The sequence below is a fragment of the Marmota monax genome, unplaced genomic scaffold (assembly GCF_021218885.2).
Source record: "Marmota monax isolate L192 unplaced genomic scaffold, Marmota_monax_Labrador192_F-V1.1 WCK01_AAM20220418_F8-fsc00152, whole genome shotgun sequence".
In the NCBI taxonomy this organism is placed as follows: domain Eukaryota; kingdom Metazoa; phylum Chordata; class Mammalia; order Rodentia; family Sciuridae; genus Marmota; species Marmota monax.
Genome location: NW_026694348.1, coordinates 4,147,441 through 4,171,071, shown reverse-complemented (window position 1 = coordinate 4,171,071; position 23,631 = coordinate 4,147,441). Strand labels below are relative to the sequence as shown.

The window sequence follows — 23,631 nt, the reverse complement described above, 5'->3', positions numbered from 1 at the left end:
CGTCAAAGCCAAGTCTTTACCTTCTGAGACCCTTTCCGGGATGTCATATAGCTGACAAATGTCCCATTTTTAACCATTCATTCTTAATGCCTTTATTATTCTGATCACAAAATCAATAATGTTCCTTGTGGAAGTTTACCTGTTTCCTTCCCAACCACCCTGAAAAATAGTGATGTATTTTCTTCCAAGCATTTTTTCCATGCTCATTATTAAACAAAATAGGATCCGACTTCGTATGATATTTTAGATTGGCTCACCTGATGTATGATGGACATTATTACATGTCATTGAACATTATTCCTTAAGATTATTATTTAAAAATATTTTTAGTTGTCAATGGACCTTTTTTAAAAAATTTATTTATAGGCCGTACTAAGAATTGAACCCAGTGTCTCACACGTGCTAGGCAAGCACTCTACCACTGAGCCACAATCTCAGCCCACATCCTTAAGATGATTTTTAATAGTTGCACGACACTCTAGATGTACCATATTATTTAATCTGTCCCCTTAATGACCATTTGAAAGACACACATTTTTTTTTAATATTAACTTGTTGTCTTGAGCATAGTTGAATATAATAAATCCTTGAATATTTCACAAGATATATGAAAACCCCAGTGTAGCTAGCATAGTTATCCTATAATTTAGGTAATTTTTGGAAGGCCAGGAGTCCTTAAAATTCAAAGTTACTTCATTTCACTAGATTAAATATTCTGTAATTAAAATAAATAAAATCAGATCACTTTAGAAAAAGACAAATCTGCTCAGCCTTGACTGAGTTAATTAGCCACAGGCCTATTTTTTTGGCCACCTGCAAGAAGTATTCTATCCGCCATAACTTGGCAAAGCCTCTGCCTTCACAGTGTACTTTATAATGCTAATAAGACAAATAATAATAATAATAAAATAGCAGCTACTAGTTACACAGAGCCATGTGCCACGTAACATTTATAAATGTTACACTTAATCCTCATGACAGTTCAGTGAGATAGACACTGAGTTTACCACCACTTCATAGAAGAAAGATCAGAAAGGTTAAGTAATTTGCCAAAGGTAGAACAGTGAGGGGATGATCGCAAACCTAAATCCAGATATGCCTCATTCCAAAACCCAAGACTGAGGCCAACACCTCCAAAGTGACTCTACCCAATCTTTTCTTGATGATTTTGATTTCTTTATCAGCAGTGGTTGTTAACCTTCCCGAGATTAAAGTTGAAAATCTGTACTACTAGTGCTTAGGAAATACTGTATATGAAAATGTATGCAACAGTTTTTAACCAAATTTTAGGCCTTTGGCTTGAAAACCCCTTCATGTAAGCAGTTTCCTTTAGGTCTTTCCAATTCTTCAGTCCTCTAGAATCTTCTTCAAAAACACAAACAGGAGGAACACAGGAGAAACACAATTTCATCAACTGAAATTGTGACATTTTACTTAATAAATGGAAACATCGATGCCAGGAAGCATGTCTTCTCCATTTTACTTGTTTCTCATCTCTTATTTGGCCTGCCAGTTCTGGATGAGATTCCCCTAAAAATATTAGTACCTGTTGCTTAATTATTAATGAAAATTGATTATATAGCTATGAGATCCTATCTCAGGAGTTAATTATGAAACAAAAACTTTCATGTGTTGTCCCCTTCGATCAGAACAGGATAAAGGAATGAAAGAAAATCATTTAAATAATTAGTCTGTACAATTGATCACGAAAGTAAAAAAAAGAAATCTGATGGAAGAATCAGAAGGATTACCAAAGCAACTCGGTGATGTAAAGATTTTCTGGGTCATTTCCCCCATTACTACCAACGCACATGACTGAGAGTAAATTACATTTCCGTGCAATTTGTCTGGTCATCCCTGAACTCTAGGATGCCCTCATGATGTTAGTTTTATCATTTAAACCAGCAGATTCATTTTTCCAGTGTGGTATAAAACAAGAAAAGATACAACTTCTGCGTGATTTTAGAAAGATGAATCTCAGATATCAGAGCCATAAGACAGCTGTGTCAATCTTTCCATTTCGCTGTTCAGGTGAGAGTTCACTGGATAATATATTCTAGAATGCCACTAAGTAAGTCTCCTCAATAAAATCTCCTTTATGAACACAGAATCATGCTCTTTCTAGAGGAAGTGGGTGTGAAGTAATGGCGACAGCACCTAAGATGTTCGGCACTACCTGATTGGTATGGTTCGAAGTGATTTCTTAGAATCAAATGTCCCAGGTGGAACTGTCTGCTTTTTTTTTTTTTTTTTAGTTGTAGATAGACACAATGCCTTCTTTATTTTGTTTATTTAGTTTTTTTTTTTTTTTTTTAAATGTGATGCTGGGGATCCAACCCAGTGCCTCACACGTACTAAGCAAGCACTCTACCACTGAGCCACGACCCCAGCTGCTGTCTGCTCTATCCAAGGAAAGGTCTTATGAAAATAAAAATGTGGGATTGTGCCTCTAAAATACAAATACAGTCTCAACTTAAAAGATTTCCATGATAATTGCTTATATAAAAACTAGGGAGCCTGAGGCTGGGACTGGAGCTCAGTGGCAGAGTGCTTGCCTAGCACGTGTGAGGCACTGGGTTCAATCCTTAGAACCACATAAAAATAAATAAAAACTAGGTACCCTGTTTTTTTTTTTTTGTTTTTTGTTTTTCTTTTAGAATACTTAAAAATAGGCAACATCAGTAAGGAGTAAAGTTCATCCTCCAGGTACATCTGAAGCCCTATCTAAATATTATCTTCCCTGCAGTATTGCTGTTGTTTGGAGTGGGTCCAAGCAGTATGGGTCTAATTCTCCAGTGCTCCATTCACCCCTGGGTAGCACGCTGGGTGTTCACAGAGGAACACTCGCTTTCAGTCTCCTGAGACACCATTTACTATGTTGTCGGGGAGGAGGGGAAGCTAGACTCGGTTCATTTTACCATTTGTGAAAGGCTTGGTAGAGGAAGGAAATGGAAATTAATAGCTAAATTATTAGCATCCAGTGCATTAACTAGGACCCTACTGAGAAGCCTGAAAAGTTTGAAAAGGTACAGTTCCCTGAGAGGCCATCCTGTTCCAGAAGAAGCACCCCCCCCCCACCATCACCCCTGTTTTAAATATTCACAGACAAATATTCTGAATGCAGACTACAGACCCAAATTTCAGTCTTCGGTAACAGTTTCAGAGAGAACCTCAAATATCCTTTGATTAAAAAAAAAAACTCTCCTGTGGTCTTCTTTGCCAGCGCTATCCAATGCCTTAAAGTCTGACATGGGCTAACTTTCCAAAGAGAGCTTGCCTGCAGTCAACCAAATCTAGCTGCTCCATCTTGCAGAGAAATGATATGGAGATGACTTGTCTGGCTGATGTTATCAGCCCACAGTGACTCCTGTCTTTTATCCTCAAAACATTTTTTTTGTTGTTGTTGTTTTTTTACCTTCTATCTTGATACTTTTATCCTGAACCTCACTATCCAGTGTGGGCCAAGCCAACCTCGTGCATGTCTGTTGGGAACATTCTAGAAAATGCAAAATCTCAGGGCTTACCCCAGATCCACTGGATCCGAGATTGCATTTAACAAGAAGCCAAGGTGATTCATTCATATTTAAGAAGTTCTGCTTTCAAACTCTGAAGCAATACCAAATAATTGCCGTAGTCATGACCCCAAAGTTCTTGTGGCTTTCAAATTTGCCAACCCATGAGGCCAATGTCCTCGCCAGGATATCTGCTTGCTATTTTTGAGAGGGATAGGGCTAGAATGTGTCTTAGGTTCCCTTCTCTTGAGTTTTTAAAAATTTCCCTGGTGTGATCTGTGGCTTAAATGGGTTATTTAATAACGTAGGAGTATTGTAGCAGCCCTGGTTTTATACAAAATGAAAATAGGAAAAGTGAAAGAACTCAGAAGAAACACTTTCACAGATACCAACAATGTGGTACTTTCAGAGCCGTTTTGAAACCCATGGTTCCTATCTTTATGCCATGATCTTGTTGCCTTTTAAGATTATGTTAAGGAAATCTAGACTTTTGGTCAGCTGATGAACATTATTATAAAGTGGGGATCTGTGCTCCATTTTATCACATAGGAAAGTATATTCAAATCTCAGGGAGCAGTTTTTCAAACTAGAAGAGGTATTCTCTCATCCCTCAGGGTTGTATGCCTTTAGGGATTAGTGGATGAGGGTACTTGACTTTCCAAGGAAAGATGTTAGGGAATCGTGGGGGTAGCTTGCCTGTTACAAGCAGGGCTGACCTGTGGCAACAACACAGGCTTAGGGTGGCTATGTCTTGTCTGTTTTAGAAAAAAATAGAAAGATGGGTGTGTGATACATGCCTGTAATCCCAGCTACTCAGGAGGCTGAGGCAGGAGGACCACAAATTCAAGACAAGATTGGCCCAGGCCATTTAGCCAAACTGTGTCTCAAAATTTTAAAAAATACAGAAGAGCTGGGATGTTGTTCAGTGGTAGATTGCCCCTACGTTCAAACACACACACACACACACACACACACACACACACACACTCACACACTACACAACGAGGGCGGGGGAGAAAAAAAATAAAAATCTGCATTTGTGTGTAAAAACTCAAGATTTTAGATGTTGCAGGTTAATTCAAGTTTTGTGAATTAATCCAGCCTCCCTCCCTCCCTCTCTCCCTTTTTCTCCTAATAGTGTGTAGCCCATGAAGTTTAACCAGTAAACACAATTAGATGGGATTTGCCAATTTTTGACACACAAAAAAGAAACCCAAACCCCATAATTTGTGCTAGTTTTTTTTCTTCTTCTTCTTCTTTTTCCCTAGACTATTTCTAGAATGACAGGTCAGAAATTAAGTGGAGTCAGAATTCACGACCTTTGTCCCTTCACTCTCTTGCTAGAGAGCTAACCAGTGATTCAGATGAATAAAACCTCCGAAGGAGAATTATGAATAAAGCTGACTAGTCTCCAAACTGGTTCCGGAAGATGGCTAAACACACTTATCACACTCATGCACAAAATTCTATTTCATAGTCCCATAGAAGAGAGAAGAAACTGGTTTCATTTTAAGGCAATTTCTACACAGTGACAACCAAAACAGATCCAATGGATGTATTCCTATAAGTTTCATAAACACTTTCAACTTATTTTTAAATGCTTTGCTCTGAGAATCTAAAAAGTCTGTGCTTTCTTTCTTACTGAATTATGGGAGAAGGTAATAATTTGCAGAGAAATTCAGTGAAGCAGTTGATCAATGCTCTAAAATACATTTCAGAATGTAGTAGAGCAGTAACAGCAATGTCAAAACAATGTCACCGCATTTTCCAGCCCGCTTACACCAGCACCAGGTCTGGGCACATTCACTTTCCATCATCAACCAGATGCAACAACCAAGAGTAAAAACCAGTCCTAATTGCTGATTTTTTCTCTGCCTGTGAATATGAGATACCCATAGAATGCAGCCAGAATTCTTTTAGGCAGTTAAGATATTCTGGAACAGAGGAGATTTGAAAAGTGGAGTTAGTTAAGGATTGTACAAGTGAAAGATTAACTTCTGGGGTCAAAATTCTTATCTGAACAGATGGGCTAGTCTGATTAATTTTTTAAAGTACTATACTGTGTTAATACCAGTGTTTTAATTTTTATCATAAATAATGATTTAACTGAAGTTATGCTTGCACCATCCACTCTCAGCAACACTAAGAATTCACTTTCGCAATCCACCTTTCCCACTGACAATGACGGAAGAAAGCATGGGTTTATCGAAGGCCTTATTGGATGAGAGTTTTTAGGATCTCAAAACCAAGAGCTTGACTTGAGGGAAGCTAGGAAAGGCACATCATCTAGAAGAAAATTTTATCACGAAAAACTTGAAGAGATAATTCAAAATCAAATTCAACATTTAATTTGGGATGTTCCATCTCTACTTAGGAACTGAGTGGTGCAGGTGGCTGGCCCAAGTTTTGGGCCCCTAGGAAAAGCTGACTCTTGGGGTTAGATACTCCAGTCTAAACAGCCTACTCCATGCCACCTTTAAGACCTTATGAGCCTTCATTCCCACAGTGGGTCACCCAGGCCACGTGCTTCATAGAGGGGTACTGAAGGAACGAATTCAAGAAGAGTCATCACTATCCTGCAGTTGATGCTTGCTCTTCACAATTCAAATAGAATTCTTTTCCATGGATGAAATTCAGTTGTAGAGAACTGTAGGCTGGAGCTGTTACGGAAAATACCATTTGCTACCCTACCTTTCCTATGGTTCTGTTGAAAATAAAAAATAAAGTTTTGGTCTGAGGAAAACCTTTCATTCTTATTTTTATTACCTTTGTGATCTTGGAAAAGATGTTTATTTCTTCCTGGGTCTCAGTTTTCTTATCTCTAAAATCAGAAATTTCTCTTATATTGTTATTTCTAAAATTCAATGAATCTGGCCCTAGGATTTCAAGTCTGCCTCTTGACAATGATGGAGATAAGAAGGAATTATGAGAGCAGAGAGGAGATGGTTAATTCTTAGTGAGAAAGTTTCATTTAAAATTCACTTCCTGCACTCGAAAGTGAAGTATAGGTAGTCCAGGTAAGCTACACCTATCCATGTAAATGCCAAACTAAGATCCCATTTTAAACTATAGTAGTACAAACTATATTCCATTCTTATTCATAACAGACTTATTGAGACATAATCCACATGCCATGTAATTCACCCATTTAAAGTGAATTTGATTTAGTGATTTTCAGTATATTTGCAGTTTGTATCCATCACCACCCTAATTTTGATCACACACAAAACAAAATAAAGCCTCTCATTGGTTAGCATTTGCTTCTCATCTCCAGCAGCCCTAGGCTACTGCCTATCTACTTTCAGCCTCTATTTGCCTATTCTAGACATATCAAATATATGGAATTATTCAACCTGTAGCCTTTTGTGACTATCTTCTTTCGATTAGCATAATATATTCAAGATTTATTCATGGTGTAGCACATCCTGCTAATTCATTTCTTTTTATTGCTTATTAATGTTGCAGTGCATTGATATATCATATTTTATTCATCCATTCATCAGTTAATGGACAGTTGGGTTGTTCTGCTTTTTTGGCTATTATGAGTAATGCTGCCATGAACATTTGGGTCCAAGTTTTGCCTGGACATGTATTTTAGTTTCTCTTGGATCTGTATTTAGAATTGCTGGGTCATAGGGTCACTTTATGTTTGACCTTTTGAGGATCTGCCAAACTGTTCTCCAACATGCTGCCTCATTTACATTCCCATAGCAGGCTACAAAGGTTCAGATTTCTCCACATTCTTGCCAATGCTTGTTTTTAATTTGTCGTGTTGACGATAGTCATCCTAGTGGGCATGTAATGGTATCTAGTTGTGATTTTGATTTGCATTTCCCTTATGGCTAATAATGTTGAGCATCTTTTCATATGTTTATTATCCAGTTTTATTTTGTCTTTAGAGAAGTGTCCTCGAAGATCTCTTATCTATTTCAAAATTTTATTTGCATTTTTATTATTGAGTTTTTATGTCATCTAGATATAAGTCCCTAATCAGATATATGATTGATGAATTTTTTCTCCCATTTTATAGTCCTCTCTTGAATACATTTGTTTTCTTTTATAAAAGCACTGGAATCCCAGGGAACAAGTACCCTGAGTTCAGAGCCTATTATATAGAAACATGAACCACCTAAAACAGCTATGATACACCAGGATCATATCAAATCATGGAAAATGGAGGCTTCAGCTGTTTTCTGGTGAGAGATTTGTTACCAATGAGAAAATTAGTCTCTAGTTATGAAGAGAAAAAAGTCATCAAAAGACATGTGATTAAAATCATCCATAGCATATCACCAACAGATATCTATATTTATAGAATACCACTATGTATTGACATTGAATAAGAACAACTGAGGGGTTGATTCTTGTCTTAATGGGGTTGGCAGTCATGATGACAAAACAAGTCTTTAAAGAACAGCTACATATGCTATGATATTATTTTTTAAATTTTTTAATTTGTTTTAATTACTTATCCATGACAATAGAATGCATTTATGCACTTTAATATATCATACATAGATGGGGTATAATTTCTCATTTTTCTGATGGTACATGTTGTAGAATCACATTGGCCATGCAGTCATATATGTTCATTAGGTAAAAATATCTAATTCAACTATCCTTCCTATCCCCACATACCTTTTGCTACCCTCAGCCCCCTCCCTTCACTTCCCTCTACCTAATCTAAGGTAACTCTATTCTTCCCTAGTGCCCCAACCCTTGTTGTGAATTACCATCTGTATATTAGAGAAAACACTCTGACTTTGATTTCTTGGGATTGCCTTATTTCACTTAGCATGATATTCTCCAGCTCCATCCGCTTACCTGCAAATTCCATAATTTATTTTTAAAAAAATATTCTTTAGAATTTGGATTACTTCTTCCTATGTATTTCCCAAATATGGAGTATTTGGTTTAATAATTTGTGCACACTTTTTGCAAACAACTTTGATGTTAGAAAAGATATAATACACACATGTGTACATGTGTACATATGCATGTATATACGTGTACACATGCATATGTAGTTGTATGCTGGGTAATGATGGAAACATGTTCTGAGAATTGCATCATTGGGTGCTTTTGCCATTGTGGAAACATCACAGAGTGTATGTAAACCAAGGTGACTACAGTATCACTCAGTGAACTAGAAGTCTTCAAAAGAGCTATCCCAGAGTTAATTCACTCACTGAATAAATAATCATTGCATCTTCTATGTTCTAGGCTCTGGGATAGAAGCTGGAATTATGGCAGTCGATGACAACGTTTAGTGCACTTCAATGAAGACAATAAAGCAAAAATACAAATAAGAGTAGTAACCCATTTTAAAATTTTGCTGTGAAGGAAAAGAAGAGGGTGCAAAGAAAATAATAGGAAAGTCTGTTTCAGGCTGGGCTGGGGTCAAGGAAGTACTCTGAGACATAGGAAGGGTTAGATGGAGCCCTCCAGAGGGGGAGAAGAACTTGTAGGCAGAGGGAACTAATGACAGATACAAAGGCCAGGAGGCAGAAAGGAATTTGCTGAGTTTCAAGAAGGGTAGAGGTCCATTGGGACAAAAAGATGGCAAGCGAGGTAGAAATGGGTAGAAGACAGAGTCAGGAAAGAAGGTTGATGCCAGGATTTCAAGTCTGCCCAATGATGGAGGGAAGTTGGGAAAGGCACATCATCTAGAAGAAAATTTCCTTTTCCTTCCTTCCTAATAGTGTGTAGTCCACAGGACCTTGCGGGTCACATCAAGGAGTTTAACTTTTGTGTTGAGAGTAGTTGAATCATTTTGAGGATTTTTAGCAGAGGAAATGATATAATTTAATATAAATTTTAAGAAGATCATGCTAGTGACTTCATGAAGATTGAGGTGTGGAAATGAGGTTGAAATGAAACCAAGATGACCGCTTAGGAGGTTTTTAGGGTTCCTGGAGTGAGGGTCAGAAGGTTGGATTATGATGGGACAGTGATAAACAAACAAGGTGAATGGATTGGGGCTTATTTTTGGAGAAATAGTGAAATGATTAAAACCATGTGTTCTAAAGCCAAAATGACTAGGTTAAAACACTGGTTCCACCTTTTTAGCTAAATGACTTGGGCAAATGAGATTCTCTGTGTTACTCTTTCCTTAGTGATAAAATGGAAATAATATTAAGACCCTGCTCATGGAATTGTTAAGAAGACAGAATGAGTTAATCATGCTGTAGCTGTACACATGAGTACTGGCACATAGTGACTGATCTAATTGAGTACTACTGTCATCAGTTGTTTTTACTACTTTAATGGACAGGCGTCAGTGGTAGTTTGGATGGGGAAGAGGAAGAAAGTGTCAAAGACAATTGCCAGGCTTGTGTACGAGGCGGTCGGTGGTACAGTTTTCCTAAGCTGGAGAAAACTGGACAGAAGCAGAGCTTGAGGGAAAGATTCAGAATCTGATTTTGGACATATTAGTCTGAGATGTGTAGAAGATATCTTTGTAGAGATGTCAGACAGCTGGAATCTGATGCCCATAGTGTCTTGGGCCAGAGATAGAGCTTCTGTTTAAGATCAAATTAAAATATAGTGGATAGATTTACAAAACAGCACTGGGAAATAATTGAACCTCATCCTGAACTGGCTAATATGACATCAAAACAAATAGAAGAACCCAGTTTTCCTTGGAAGGGTGACAGATGTGGCAAAAGGAGTGGAGACATTATCATTAAAGAGAACCCAGCCACACACTTTGGAACATTACTTCTTCATTAATACCAGGGTGACCATGAACAGTTAACAGTATTGGCCATAGAGTCCATGGGTTGGAGAGGAGGTCATGAACAACTCTCAGGTTTCTGCCTGAGTGCCAGGTGGTTGGTAGAGCCATTTCCTGGGATGGAGGAAAGCAGAAAGGAACATGTTTCTCACAAAGCCTTCCTTCTAGATGAAGACCAAGCAAAATGTATATAAAATTCCCAGCATAGGGCTTGATACACAATGCACGTTCAGTTATATTTTTCCTGTATGAATTTGGGCTCATCTCCCAGCTCATCTCTACCACCCTTTCCTACATGTGCTTCCATTTTTGGATGATGATGTAAGATGGACCAGTGAGTGATAAGTCAGAGCCAGGACTAGGGTGAGGAGAATAAAGACATCACCCTGGGTTCAAAATTTAAGGGTCCCCTTCAATAATCAAGAAAAATATTTAATGCATTATTTTTTGAAAAAATAAAATTAATGCAAAAAAGATCAAGAAAAAGCAAAATATTAAATTTTAAATAAAGATAGAATCAATATTACTGATTTCTCCTCTTGCCTCAAGCTCTATCACTTACTGGGACACTGTGACAAGGTAAAAGCAAAGAAAAAAAAATGTTTTCCCTGACATCCTTTAAGATCTTTTCTCTTTTCTCTCACCAGTAGACTGGGGTAGTCCCATCACCTCTAGGTGCTAAGGACTCCCGAACATGTCCTAACACCAGTGATACCAGGTGCACTTGGGATTGGGGCTTGGGGCCCCACCCGGCCCAGCCCCCTCTCCTATCAGTTGCAACATAGAAGTAGAAGCAAAGTTCCCCGTTTCACCCCACCTTGGTAAACCCAGACCCTGTGACCCCTGGAACTGTTGCACAAACATCAAGTGGAATCACCCAATGCTCTATGAAAGCCTGGAGTTCAAAGGTCAACTTTGTGCTTATCTACCGTGAGTCTGACTCACCCCCTAAATGACTCTTAGGGAAGTTTGTTCTTGCAACAGGGATTGAGAAGATGAGCATTTTCACCCAGAGTGGAGCGCTCTTTGCTTTGCAAGGAGCTGTCGTTGCCAACAGGAACAGCTGCTCAGGAGCAGAGGGAAGATGAATGGAGGTCCCCGTACCAGGAGTGGTTCCTTCAGGTTTTGACTTAGAAAGCTAAATGTACATGTGGTGGCTGGTGGCTTTTGGCTCTTGCCCAGGAAAATCAGAACATTTCCAACAGAAGCAATTTGGTCACTTACACATTGCCAGCAGGTAGACAGTGAATAAATGAAAGGACAAATTTGTCATTGTCCCTATCTATCATGAAGAAGTCCCTTGTGGAATTTTTGAGCTTAGGGGTCACTTCTACGATCACAAAAGCCAAATTTTTTTTTAAATTATATAATTTGAATATTTTTATTTCCATTTAGAGAAAACATTGCCCTAATCTTTAGAATATTTTGCTGGAAATATAATAGACCACCATTATGTATACCTATGAATTATTTGAGGTAAAACAATGATGAATAAAGAGAATCTATGGATTAATCCTAAACTGCTGGTGCCCACCAACTTCTCGTCAATAGCACTTTAAGATTGCAACATTTCATTTTGGTGAACTTCATACCAGGGGACCATACGCACTTTAATCTCTCACTCAAAAAAAAAAAAAAAAGCTGAGCCTGACATAGATTGGTCAGGTTTACCTCTTTTTATTTTTTTAACCCAGTTTTTCATTTACCTACACTTTATAACTCCTGGTTTAATTTGTACAGAAGGATGAAGTTTGTTATTACACAATTCAGAAACCCATCTTTGAGTTTTCAGGAAAAATAAGTACAAGAGTTGTCGTGAATTGAGAACAGAAGTCCTGGTGGATATATCCGTTTGTGCATGTTTAAGAAATAATGTGGAATATATACATACATGCCTCCAGGGGGGAAAAAACTCATTTTTTATAATGAGTTATCTTTCAAACTTGGAAACTCATGACTGAAAGTTCAGAAGGAATAAATGTTAGGACACATCAGCTTTGGGGAGGGTCACCGGTGTATAAATATGGGGTCCAGTGTAACTTAGGCTCTCCTGTTATCTGCCCCTCTGTAGGAATCTCTTTTTGAATATTTGGTCCTTATTTCCCTGGCATGAATTCCAAGACTTTCTAGACTAAGATTGAATATCTCATAATCGCTGAGCTACAGTTCTATAGTATACCTGTGGAAGTTTTTTTTTTTCTTAATGAAGATTTTCAGTTGTCTGAAGAATATTAAAAATTCTGTTCAAAGGGGTCTAGTTTCATTCCTCCCTTCCCCTGTGTTCTGTCTGTCTTTTAGCTAACTGCCTTGCTAGCTTAACTTGCCTCCTTCTCTCCCTTCCCCCTCCCTCTTTCCTGCCCACTTTCTTTCTTTCCTCTTTCCTTTTTATGATGTTCATTTGAGGGCTTAGATGTTAGATTGTCTTATTTCTACCTCTCTGATCACTATTTTTAAATCAAAGAGTAAAGTCCCACTAAGAACTTAAAAGCCCCGTTAATATCTTTTTTTAGCCTATTATTCATCCAGCCTTAATCTCCTTTCCCTCCCATTATTTTAAGTTATTACTAAAACTAGAAATTGTGCAGAAGATCTTATCAGTATAGTGCCTCCTTTGAGTTAAGATATTCTCACATGGACAGTTTTTAGCTAAAAGATAAGGCTAATATTCTTTAGATTGGCTTTCCTACTTTGAAAAATCTTCACCCACTTCCCTAAACCATACACATCCATTCGTGGAGTTTGTAGATAAGTACTGTGCAGAAAGCCATTAGCCTGACTTTCCGTTCTCAGGGTAGAAAGGAGAAAATTCCACTGCAAATTAGAGTTGTTGGACTAAGTGTTGTTTTATTCAAAAGCAAGAAGAACAAGTTAGCTCCTTTCTCTGCTGAGCTTCTGTAACAATCTTGCTGTCTCTTTTCTGGTGATGTTCTCCAGCACAGGTTACTTTACTTGGTCCTGGGACTCTCCTGTCACAAAGTGCCCTTTTCTGTCAATCAGCAATCAGACCTTACTGGGGATGGTGAATGTGACAGTGGTATGTGACATATTGCATTTTAATATGAAAGTGGCCTGCCCTGATTTCAAAAATGGGTCATGCATATGTGAACCCACGAAAACAGTTGAGAATAGATGGAAAATAAGGAAAATTCATTACACAGTACAGCGTTCACCATGCTTGTGCCGCAATATGCCTGTAAGTAGCTTGCCTTCGTGAATCTGTCATCATTGTTTCTAAAGAACCTCTAGTTCCCCTTTGTCCTTTCTTTATTTTTCATTGACCAACTTTACAACAACAGCTTTGTTACCCACTAAAGAGCCACGTGGCTTTCCATCACTCCGCTCTACCAAATTCAGAATTCTCCCTTTCCCTTCCAACCAACCAGCCATTCCTGCTTTGGCTTCTGTCTTTCCTTTGTCCTTGACCTGATGTTGGCCAGAGCATTTGCCATTCTCTGAATTCACACCTCCCTGGCCTGTCTTTGTGCGGACAGCTCTGTCCTTTATTTTTAACTGGTTGCAGACCGTCCTTCACTGTGATCTGCTGGCTTGCCCTCTTCCTCTCTGTGTGTCTTCTCTGAAGGACCTTCCCATTCTAATATACGTTTGGCCAAACAATGTGAATTCAAAGACCATACCATTTGATTTTTGTGTTCAGTAACCTCATGACAGGTGTCTAATGGAGTGAATCTGTGATCAGGAAATGAACTTCTAGGTTGTGGCTCTGGCAAGAATGGAAGGTCTGTAAGTCTATTTGAATAAAGACTCACATTTTAAGACTGCTCCTCTATTTGATGGAGCACACTGGGGCAAGTTCTGATTATCTTTGTATTTTAGCTTTCCTAAATGGTAGTGATTATCTCTAAAATTATTTATATCGTTATCTAAGCTGATCGTTAGTGCCGCCAATGCTGTAAACTTCTTTCTGATTAACCTCTTTCAATGGAATTGCCTTTCTCACTTAAGTAGTCAGTTTTTCTAATGGATCCTTTTTAAAAGATTTTTTTTTTTAAAAAAAGCATTTTGACCATGCTTAGTGTTTTTATGGATTATGCTGATTAGTTCACATAGGCAAGTCTTTTTATAGTTGTGAAGTTACTCTCCTGTCTTTGACAAATCACCAATTAAAACCAACTCTCACCATCTCCAGGCTTAGAATGTGTGCCCATCTACAAGATCGCTACGGGTCTCAAGGAAAGAGAGTAACAGTCCTCATGACCATGTCATTCAGTAAGCATATATGAGCACCTTTTTGATCTTGATGACAGTTGCTCCCTTTCCTAGAAGTCTGTGGCCATGGTGGTCCTCAACAAATAGCAGCTACTTCCTCTTTGTCATGGAGACTACTGCGGCACCACTGATAGGTCCTTCTTTTCACGTATCAGCAGAGCACCAAACCCCGGCACAGCCTTAGTACAGAACTCTCTTGGACTTCACTGGTGATTTATCATCCCTTTCCCTCCAAGACCCAATCTTTAGCTTTGGTGTACAGTACTTTAAATTTCCATTTAGTTTGGACACCACCATTTATTCCAAAGAAGGGGGTCACTGATCACACACAGAATAAGTGAAAGCGAAGCAGAAATAAAGATATCCCCCCTGGCATAATGATCATATCACTGAAAACTGACAGCTGGCAATTGAATGTAGCATTGACATATTAACAGCACAAGATAAAACAAAGGGCATTCTTTTTGGAATCAAACCCTTCCATTACTAAAAGGAAGGGTGTGGCATGAGAACCATTGGAGTTGTTGAGCACATTTCAAGTTTCAGGAGTTGGCTTTTATTTTTTTATGACTAAACCTAGTTAACTTTTACAAAATTGTGGACTGTTTGGAATACTAAACAGAAGGATTGATGCTGTTTTGTATTTAATGCATTATTAAATGGTAACATTCATTAAGTGCTTCAGATTCATTTAAATACATGCATGGTTATTCCTTGAAATTTGATTTTGAGTTGAAAAATAACAGGAAAAAGGAGGCCATGCTCAATGATTTTATGATTAAAATGTGTTGCTAAGAAATTCTCCTCTACCTTTATTTTTAAATTACCTAATTTATCATTTTTTTAAAAAAGGCAATATTTGCATCACCATAACCCCTGTAATTATAGGAGACTAGGAAGTTTCAGAAGTTATAGTGGCATTAATTATTTTAGCTGAGCTAGAATGTAGTATATGTAGAACTGTTACTTATTCTCTTAAAAAATAAGGGTGTGATTAATACTCTAGTATACATTACTTTATGCAGTAAAGATCCAAAAGGCCCAACTGTACCACTGCACTATTTTCTAAGTTGGACTAATAGTGCCCATCAAGACCACAAACGTTAAGATCAAAAGGCACAGGGAGTGGCAGATGGGAGGCTGAGGGACATGGTAATGAAAGAGGGGATTCCTGGTGGGTATGATAGTGTGGGTCACACTCCTGGTGTGTATGGTGGTGTCCCTTCATGACTATAAAAGTTCATGTCATTCAGAAAGCGCCTTTGGATATAATATAGGGACTCTCCAGTAGAGCAGTCTGGGACAATCAGCTTCATCTCTCAGCAACGACATTTATCTGTTTGTAATGACAATCTCCTATCTTCCTTCCTTGAGAGTCTTTTATTTTTTATACATATTTTCTATACATGTCCTGTCAACTGTAATGCTATAGATGCTATGGAATATGAGCTCTCAGGATTTAATATATAAGGAGATATGCATTCTTTCTAGAATCATAACTTCCTTTTTAGGTAAGTTAAAATGAAACACCTAAGAGGATAACTAAAGAGTTATCTTTATCTTTAGTTTATGTTTCAAGCATCTTAGGGATTTATAGGGTTGATTAAAATTTATTTGAAATTATTTGAACAACAAGTACTAAAAGAATGGATTTACTTTGTGTCCTTAGAACCCAGCCCAGAAACCTAATACATTGTAGGCATGCCAAGCCATAAATATATGTTACTGTTAACCATACTGATTAAATAGATGTTTAAAAAATTCAGTGGTCAACTACATGTGGAAAGTTCTGGATAAAACTTATGTAATCATTAAAATTATTTCTTCATATATATGCTAAAGCACATCGTAAGTTTCCAAGAGGCTGAAACACTAATTTGTCTAATTAAAGAACTCTTTAAAAATTACAGAATATCTTGTTGGACTTGCATTGACTGTAACACACTCAGGGAAATTCTGGCAAATATTTAAAAAACTTTAATGGTGATAAAAGGCCAGTAAGGCTCTCTGAAAGGTGGGTTAAATTCCATTGACTCCGAGGAGTGGGAGAGCTGGGTCAAATGGTGGTTCCATTCTAAGTTTTCTGAGGAATCTCCATACTGCTTTACATAGTGGTTGTACCAATTTGTAGTCCCGCCAGCAATGTAGTCCCACATCTTTGCCAACATTTATTGTTGCCTGTATTCTTGATGATTGCCAATTTGACTGGAGTGAGATGAAATCTTAGTGTAATTTTGGTTTGCATTTCTCTAATTACCAGAGATGTTGAACACTTTTTTTATATATTTGTTGATCAGTTGTATTTCTTCTTTTGTGAAGTGTCTGTTCAGTTCCTTGGCCTATTTATTGATTGAGTTATTTGTTTCTTTGGTGTTAAGTTTTTTGAGTTCTTTATATATCCTAGAGATTAGTGCTTTATCAGAAATGCATGTGGTAAAGATTTTCTCCTAATCTGTAGTCTCTCTCCTCACATTATTGTTTCTTTTGCTGAGAAGAAGCTTTTTAATTTGAATCCATCCCATTTATTGATCCTTGATTTTACTTCTTGTGCTTTAGGGGTCTTGTTAAGGAAGTCAGATCCTAGGCTGACATGGTGAAGATTTGGGCCTACTTTTTCTTCTATTAGGTGCAAAGTTTCTGTTCTAGTGCCTAAGCCTTTGATCTACTTTGAGTTGATTTCTGTGCAGGGTGAGAGATAGAGATTTAATTTCATTTTACTACATATGAATTTCCAGTTTTGCCAGCACCATTTGTTGAATAGGCTATCTTTTCTCCAGTGAATATTTTTGGTGCCTTTGTCCAGTATGAGATAACCATATTTATGTGGGTTTGTCTCTGTGTCCTCTATTCTGTACCCTTGGTCTACTAAAATGCCTTTTGATAGATTTTTTTTTTTTAAGAGGAGAATATAACACAGGAGCCAGAGTGCACAGTTTATTGCCAGACAGACCTAGGCTCAAAGTACACCTCCTCTTAGAATTGCGTAACTTTAAGCAAATTATTCATTCTCTTTCAATTTAAGCTTTTTACTGTATAATAGGGGAAAATCAAATAAATGTCTTGGGAGGATATCGGGACTATCCAAGGAGAATTGTGTATAAAGCACTGATACCAGATTTGATTCAGAGTACCATATTATTTTTAAAATTATTATGTAAGCTTTGCCTGCGATCTATGAAAATAATGTACCACCAAGACAGATTTCTTAATATTTAATCATCTTTTCATTCTAGGAGACCAAGCCTATGTGATCATGATGAAATGCTTCCTTGACTAACTTCTGTATTTAATATTTGTTTCAGGGGTAGTGGGCATAGGTAGTAGATCAGTGGCCTAGCATTTGATCCCCAACATATCTCCCCAACCTACCCACCCCACACACAAATTCAGATTATTGCACAAATTCTCATAATCATTTGGTCCTTGACATGGATTTTTAATATCAAAATGATATTAACTTCATATAATGATTGGAATGTTTTTGTCTCTTCCTTTGCTTTGAATCTAGGGGAATTATATTTTCCTTAATAATTTGAAAGAAATTTCCTCTGGAAATCTCTGTGCCAGGATTACTTTTGAATCACAAATTGCTTTATAACCTTTTAAGAGTTTGTTATTTGTATTTGTTGTTTGATTGTTTTCTTGAATCAGTTGGTCTATTTGGTGTTTCTATTTCTGCTTCTGTCCATTTTGTTAACTCATATTTAAAGGGTGACTTTTTAAAAATACTTTGAAACAATAAAACAGGAGTTGAATCCAATATTCTCTAATAATTTATAAGATTTTTTAGATCTACACTCCTTGCTTTTTCTTGGTTTAGTAGGTAATTCTGAGGTGCATTTGACTTCTTTTAAGCACTACTTGTGGTGTTCCTTTGTTCTAGTTTCCCGTGCCCTGGCTTCTGTCACACAGTCTTGTAGTGATGAGACCTTAGTTTTGCTACACCTTTCACTTTACCACCAGCCAGCAATCATTTATTCAGTGCCCCAAAGGAAAGCAGTTGCTATCTATCTTCTTTCCAAGATTTTGAACTATCTAGGACCAATCGGCCTGGACTCACATCCCACCCCACTTATCCCAGCCTGTTTAACCTCCAACAATCTGAAAATAGTCTAAGCCAAGTTTCCTCCTCTGACAGCGAGGATATAACCTCTGACAACAGTGCCTGCTGTAACACACAAAGTAGCTTGCAGATGTGTAATTGTTGTATTTAAGAATAAGCACCACACTTATTCTTGAGGTGGCAGTGTGTGGACATAGCTATGAATGGAATACTCAGACTAATCAATTACTGAAGTGTTTCTATTTGTAATGTTTGGAGAACTCTTTAGCCTTTAGAAGAACTGGTCTCTAAGTAAAGGATCCTGGAGGTGTTTAAAGAAAACAAACAAACAAACAAAATACTCACCAAGTTACAGTTAATCTATCCAAGTCCTCATTGTGGGAAACAATAGCTCCTCCCATGCTCATCTGACCTGTGTGTGTCCTCCCAGGTGCCTGTTCTCAGGTGTCAAATCTGAAATCATTTTCTTGAGGGAGCCAGCAACTTAGAGGAGAGAGACTCAGTCCTCCTTTGGCAGCTGGGGTTGCAGGGTGAGAAGGGACTAGTGTTAGGATGTTTGTTTTGCTTTCTCAGACCTATCACATAGGCAAGTGAGATGATGAATTTTAAACAGACAAATCAAGTGTATATACAAATTATTCTGCTTTACATGTATAGTCTCAGTTCATTCTGTGATACCCTCTCAAAGAACCATGCCTCCTAGAATACTTTCTTTTAAAACTCACTTTTAACATTTTCCTGTACCTCCCCAAAGGGAGAGGCACCTGTTCATGTACCTTCATTGCTTTCAGGATAAAGTTCAAACTCTGTAGCAGAGTACAAAGGGCGTCTCCAGATCCCCTTTCTACTATACTTCCCCACAATGCCTCAGCCACGTTCAGACACTGCGGCAGGTGGACTGCTGGGGTGTTCCCCAAAGATTCCCACCCTTTGGTCTGCACACACTCTTTAATATTTCTGTCACATGTGGGACCTAGGAATATGATGGCATAGTCTTTCCTTTGACTATATAATGAAGGACTTCCCCTTAGCAGAATCAAGAGAGTTGCCCTCTATGGGCCTTAGAAAGTGAATTGCCATATTATGGAGGGAGTGACAGTGGCCATGGGGACCTGAGGACAGCCCCCAGTGGGCAGCCACAAGAAACTGATGACTTCAATCCACAACTACAAAAGACTGAATTCTCCCAGCAACCAGTGAGCTGGATGAGCTTGCAGTCCCAGCTAATGCCTTAATTTTAGCCTGATGAGATCCTGAGCCAGGGGTTCAGCTCATTTGAGCACAGCTTCTAACTCAGGATAATGTAAGATGATGAATTTTGTTGTTTTAAGCTGCTAAGTCTGTGGGAATCGCAGCAACAGATAACTAATACACTCATTTAGTCTTGTATTGTCTGATTTCTGATCATCTGTTTTCCTTATACAATTTTCATTCCATTCTTTCCCATTTAGGTCTCAAATTCTTATCCCCGCTTCCCCCAGACTTGGCATCCTCTTCTACTTGGATGAAAATGACTTTTTTTTTTTTTGCTCTGAAGTTATATTCTGCCTTTGGCCTTTGTCTTCTTGGATTATTTTCTGTTCATGAAACAACTACCAGTTCCCTATTCTGGTTTTATATGCTAATAAATGAATGAAATAGCAAATGTTTTATAAATTATCTTGTGTTCTTCAAAACTTAGTATATGAGAGTAGAGATGAATTCATCAATGAATGAGAGAAGAAAGGAATCAGTTGTAGAATTTAAGCTGGTTCTTGGAAAAAGCATGAAGTAAACAGTATAAGGGCAGCAGTGGCTCCCGGGATGATAGTCTGTAATGGCAGGCTGCAAGGCTCCACTCTCAGCCTTATCAAGGTTTTATAGTGACAATTTTGTTGAGTATATAGATGGTGTATGTATCAAAGTTGTGATGGACATGAAATCTGGAAGCATAGCACATACTTTGACTAACAGAATTAGGACCCCAAGAGATAATTTCAGGTTGATGGATCAACATTAACTTTTAATCGAATAGGTGTAAAAGCCTATTCATTCGTCCCTTAGTATCCTCAAGGGGATTGGTTCTAAGACCCCTGTAAATACCTGAATCTGCATATGCTCACATCCCTTAAATAAAGCGCTATAAGCATCTGCATTTAACCTACAAGCTTTCTCCAGCATACTTTAAATTATGGCTAGATGACTTACAAGACCTAATACAATGTAATCGCTAGGCAAATATTTGTTATGCTGCATTGCTTGGGGAGTAATGACAAGGCAAAAAGCCCATACGTGCTCAGTACAGACACAATTTTTTTTGTTAATATTTTTTGATCCATGGATACGGAGGCCTGACTGTACTGAAGATTTAAAAAAAAAAAAAAGAGTCAATCTGGAAACTAAAGATGGGGTGAGATAGAGAGTGTATGCAAAAATATGTAGATTAGTTGTTTACAAGTCAGTGTAAATCAGTGGCATAATGAGTTCTGTAGTAGTTTATTTGAATCATGAAGTTAATTTTAGACTACATTAATTGAACTGCTGTGTCCAGAACGAGGGGGAATATTTCTCTTTAATCCATGTGGGTCACACCACTCCTGGAGGGTTGGGTAGTTCTGGGCACCTCCTTAAAAAGGGTCATGGAGAAACTGGAATTTCTCCATTGGGTAAGGACCAGATGGGTAAGCAGATTTGAAATCATGTCCTATATTGTAGAACAGTCTGGGGCTCTTTAGCCTGTAGAAGAAAAGACACTTAAGGATTAGACCTCTTTTATATAACTTTGGTGAACAGAAATTGTAAGGAAATCGATTTTTGCCTTATTCAAGAAGTGACTAACCTGTAGTTAGTAGCAAAGCAGAATGAATTCCTGTGGGAGTTATGGAGCCCATTGAAATTCAGGTGGAGAAAAACAGATTTGTGATGTCTTGCCAGTATTGTTACAAGGAGATAGTAATTGACTGAAAGACACCAACAAATGTAGAGACAATGATAAAGAACATTTCATTGAATGTTAAGAATGCAGAAACTTAATTCCAGTGGCTCAGGAGGCTGAGGCAGGAGGATTGCAAGTTCAACAAAGCCTCAGCAATTTAGTGAGGGGCCTACATAACTTAGTGAGACCCTGTCTCAAAATAAAAAATGAAGGGGCTGAGGATGGAGGTCAGTAGTTAAGCACACCTGAGTTCAATCCCTGGTGCCAAGAAAAAAAAATGTAGATATGGTCTTATAATATAGAAGGTAGTACAGCAGGCTCTCAGGCAGACTGTTGGCTCCCTAGCTGCCCCCATGCCCCAGGACAGGGCAGCCAGAGCTGAATCAGGCCACGTGAGGAATGCCACTCCTCTGGGTGTGAGAAGCTGACTGCAGCAGGAGCTGCTGGAGTGGCACCCAGATTCCCCACCACTAGATTGCCTCACCTGTCCCTGTCCTCCAGCTGCTTGACATGTTGGCTGCCAGCTCCTCACATCTGCACTCTCCTCTGGAGAACTGCCCTTGACGGTGCTTTCTCTTCCATCCAGAATTGCCCTTGACAATGACTTCTATTCCAGGAAGTTACTGTCCCCATGTCTGGGGACAACCTGTGCCACAGCTCAGCTCCCTTGCCTCTTTGTGGGATGACCTCCAAGTACTTACACTTCAGAGCAATTGATGGGAGCAGACCAGACTTGTGACAGTGCCTCTTGGCCATTTCCTTGCCCTCCTATGTGGCTTTCATCCCTTCAGACATTTCCCCTAAGGTTCTGACTCACATAGGAATTGTCAACTTAGGTTTGTTTCTGGGGATCCTTCCCTAAGACCTTTTCCTTTCTTTGAGGGATTTGTAATCTGTCCCTTTACCTGCTAGGAGCTGGCTAATCAGACATGCCCTTACCCAGTGCCAATAACTGAGCAGATACCATTCGCCATGCTTGTATTCTGGGTCTGAGTGAAGAGAGCCGCTCCCATCAGGCTTGGGTTTTCTGTTTTGTCTCACAACCTCTCCAGCAACACTGGACAGGTGGCCACTCTACCACTCCAACATCGGTGACTCCGTGAACCTCATCATACCGCTTTATTCTTTAAAGAAAGAGTGCATCTCTGGATCCCTCCCCTTGACCATGGTAATGCTCTCTGACTCTCTTATGGAGATGAAGAGATTGGAGTCATCCCATACCCAGCAGCAGTGTTCCAGGGACTTGTCAGGTTAGAGAAGCACGAAGATCAACTGATGTCTACCTCCTTGTCTCTTTTTAACTGTCTTAAATTTCTGCTCTTCTGTTCTCTCCAGACTTGCTTCTCATAAGGGGGCCCTGGTGATCACCTGCTGTTTAAGGGGCATGCAGAAAGGAGAAGGCGAAGCTTGGCGCAAGGGAAGGAGGCCTGGTTTGGGAGCCTTGATTCATGTGACCTTCAAATCATATCACCTTTCTTAATCGCAGTTTCCTCACGTATGAAGGGACAATAATGTCCCGGCCCCACCTAACTGACATACTCATGTAGACCAATGGAAATAGTGCATCCAAAAGCATCTTAGGAAATTAGCCAGCCCTTGACAAACCTGAGATCTTAGTCAGCTAAGGGATTAAAGTACAGTCCTGCTTGTGGAGAGCTTGCAAAACAGAAGAGGTGAGATATGAACACAAATGAAACCATTTAAGTTAGAAGACAACGCACGCCATCCGTGAGATACAGGGTTCTGTAGGAGTGCAGAGGAGGGTTAACCCATTTCCTGATGGAAATTTGTTCTCTGGGTCTAAGAGGTGTTCATTTTTCTCCTCCTTATCTCCTTTCTGGCCTGGGGCATGTAGGCAGCAGGATACTTAATTAAATCCAGAGACATAACAAAGATTCATTGGGTTTTTTTCTTCATTCATTCATGGAGAATAGGTCCTGGTCCATACACATTTGATCGATGTAGGGACTGAATAATTTGTTTGGAATCCACCCTGTGTAATGACACCTAAAGGTATTCGTTCTCTAAGTTGATTTTTTTCTGCACAAGCCAGACTTGAGAACTGGAAATGTTTCTGTCTCTTTCTATTTTTAGCATTGATTAGCTGGTTCTTTGATCTTAATACGAAGAGCTCCAATTATTATTACACTTCACACAGAGAAGGAGAATCCTTCCTGGA

General features: G+C 38.6%; 1 protein-coding gene across 4 annotated transcripts in view; it reads left to right on the top strand.

The window, feature by feature from the left end:
• Thrb (thyroid hormone receptor beta) overlaps positions 1–23,631 on the top strand; it is a 374,654-nt gene that overhangs the window by 25,956 nt on the left and 325,067 nt on the right. The window lies entirely within an intron of this gene.